Consider the following 3,152-nt stretch of genomic DNA (forward strand, 5'->3'; position numbering starts at 1 on the left):
CTTGTGTTAGTAGTTATATAAAAGCCATACCTTTACATTTGCTGTCATCTTTATACTGCACTGCAGAGTGGATTTGTCTCAGCCTGACCTTAACCTGATTATGGCTTTGTTTTTAATGAGTAGAACACAATTTCATGAGACCACAGTTTCAAGTCTTTCCAAAGGTTGAACAAACTTGTTCTGATCTTTTTGCAAATAGACTACAATAAATACAGTTAACTATCTCATAGCTAACTCAAATTATGTAACACTCTAAGCTCATAGAAATACATGAAATTGTAATACTGCATTAGATGTTGACACACAGTAGGTTACAATGACATATACGTCACTTGCCCTTCCTTGGTGACCGGGGTGGCATGTCCCAACCCAGGTGTTGTCTGGGATTTTATATGGAGTTATTACATCAACATTTTAAATTAACCAACAGTGTTATTTTGCTGTGACGTTGGTGCCCTTCATCAGAATGTGATTTTCAGTATGCACTGAGATCAGTTATACCTATGTGTGAAACAGACAGCATGGTGGAAAGTTAGTACCTCCAACTCAAGCTCTGTGGTTCTTTGCCAAAAAAATTGAAGACTGCCCCAGCAAAAGAGATCAAATAGGATCAAATAGGGTCTCTTGCTCAGTAAAATAGATGGATTAGTGTTGTAACTGCAATAATGCTAACATTGTGCCAATTCTGGTGAACAGAGAGCTGAGCTGAAAGCAAATCTTTCAGTTTAACAGTCATGTTTCATTGCAGCACTCATGGAAATGACCTGTTGTTCAAACAATAACCATTTTTTCTAAACAACAGTATTGTTACGGCCGAGAGGGCCAGGCTGTGGGTGTGGACTCAAATGCAGACACAGAGGGAGGCAAAAACGGGCGTGAACACAGTGCTTTATTTACAGTGCCTAGTGAACTTACAAAACAGGAAACTATGAATGCTATGAACTATGAATGCTATGAACTGTGAACTGTGAGGCCAAACTGTAGTGATGGCCTGCTTGAAGCTGACGCTCCGGAGCGTGTGTCGAAAAAAACAACACACTGGTTCAGAAGCATTGTGTCGAGGCTTGCTTCGTTTGGCAAAAGTCACGTGACCAGTGACGTCCGAAGCTTCATTACGCACGTAACTGCTTCGGTACCTGATTCAAACGGATATAAGGAAGTGAATCATCCACGGGATTCGTGGAGTGTGTTGATGGTGACAGAGAGCGAAGAGGTGATCATTCCACTGACAGATATGGAGCCAGCGAGGAAGAGAGGACGTTCTGGCGTGTGGGAATATTTTGAGTTGATTTTGCTCAATTCATTTTATCTGCCGAAGTGAAAAACTTGAAATGTCCAAAATCATGTTTTCATAATGTAAATATCATTACAGCATATGACTTCAGGAACACTTCCATGTGAATTAAAGCTGATGAAGACTACAAAAATGTATTTGACACTATACGTACATTACATTGCTACACAGTTTAGAAAATCATTTTGTTTATTGTTTTTAGGTGATAGTCTGCAGGACCCAGGAATACCTGCATATCTACCAGCTTGCAGTGTAGTTCCTGCACTCCACAGCCTCTTCTGTTCCATGCAAGTGGATTTTCTCCAGGGCAGGAGAAACTATTTCTAAGAAAAGAAACAGACTCAGCCAGCGCACAGTAACACTAATCCTCTTTTTAAATGTAAATAACAAAAGGGCTACCTTACATAGATCATGTTTTTACTTTGCAAGTTCTTGATTAGGGATGGGTTTTGATTATCGCTTTTCTGATTACAATCCATGCTAAATTGAATAAAGTGATATTGATTCATTAAAATCCCGTGTCGATTTGTAAATTAACGTTATTATGCCAGAAACGCCAGCATCTCAGGTTAAACCTCACAACATGTCGTCAAACACCATACAGCTAAAACAGTAACTGGGAGCAGGTTTACGGATTCTGCATACAAACGTGAACACAGAGCGCGGACCCGACGCGTCAGAATCAGATTTTGGTGTGTCGTTGGGTCCGCGCTGTGTTTGCCTCTTTTTTTTTCGCTGGCTTCTGCAGCTGCAGGTTTCATAACTCTCTGTTTACATCTCTAATTAAGTCTCACATGTGTCAGCTTTCTTTTAATAGATACGAAATTATGGATATATACTGTTAAATGATCAGAATTGTAATATTTCTGACTGAGGCAAAACTTTCCAGGTTCCAATCAAATTGAATCGGATCCTGTATCGAATCAAAATGATTCTACAAATCAGTGACGATGCAGCCGTACTCAGCCCCCTAAGCATTTTCCCTTTCCAGTTCACAATCAATCCCACCCCTAGGTCAAAAATATGTATAGGACAATTGGCCTAATCTAATATTTTGTATGAACCTGTCCAGCTGTCCAGTGATTAAACGACAAGTAGATGGAGGCAGGACTTCACAGCAGGGGCATACTCCATAATGTGCTGTGCATTCTCATATGTATATTATATATATTGCTCACTTATTGTATTTACCAACATCAAGGAGCAAAGAAAGGCCACACCATAGTGCATGTTTAAATAGGGAAAGTTTATTGATCAAAATGTATTACGCAGATACGCATTACATTTTTTTTAGCCCCCCAATCGAGAAAACAAAACCAATTACATGTTCAAAGCAACGGAACGGTGGCCCAATATCAGAGAGAACTCCACTCTTGAGTGAGCAGTGATAATTGAGCAGTCCGTTTTATTTTGCAGATTCAAGCTGCTCTTCAAAATTTTCACCACCAGATGTCACCGGAGAGGACTGTGTTGAAAAGCTTCGAGTAATGAACCGTTTTTCAATACAAGCTTCAGTGCTTCGGAAAGCTTCATTTGGCCATCACTACCAAACTGTGAACATGAAACTCTGAGTGCTATGGCTAGGTGCTAGATTTCACGGATGGATCCGGGGAATGGAAAAAAGGGGCAGCGGCTTGGATGGAGGTACGCAGTCACTATAATGAGAGGAGACAAGCAGTCAGTGGCAGTCTAGTGAATCACAGCTGCAGGATTAGGCTATGGAGGTTAGGGCTTACGCGTTGCAGGTTTAAAGTGTCATGCGAGGAGGGGGTGTCCAGGGGGTTCCGGGTGAGGAGTGTCCAGAGAGGATCCAGAATATGCTCGGAGTGAGGGACTTGGCAAGGAGGCAGGCAGGTGT

At 41.3% G+C, this 3,152-nt stretch overlaps 1 long non-coding RNA gene across 1 annotated transcript; it reads left to right on the forward strand.

Moving 5' to 3' along the window:
• The first annotated feature begins 1,062 nt into the window (after positions 1 to 1,062).
• Positions 1,063 to 2,832, forward strand: LOC146658429 (uncharacterized). The gene is made up of 3 exons (XR_014913868.1): positions 1,063 to 1,269; positions 1,497 to 1,673; positions 2,711 to 2,832. It is a non-coding gene; the product is annotated as an uncharacterized LOC146658429 (long non-coding RNA).
• The last annotated feature ends 320 nt before the right edge of the window (positions 2,833 to 3,152 follow it).

Source organism: Rhamphochromis longiceps, linkage group LG11 (assembly GCF_057381845.1).
Source record: "Rhamphochromis longiceps isolate RC_006_pf linkage group LG11, R_longiceps_female_GT1.1, whole genome shotgun sequence".
Classification (NCBI taxonomy): Eukaryota; Metazoa; Chordata; class Actinopteri; order Cichliformes; family Cichlidae; genus Rhamphochromis; species Rhamphochromis longiceps.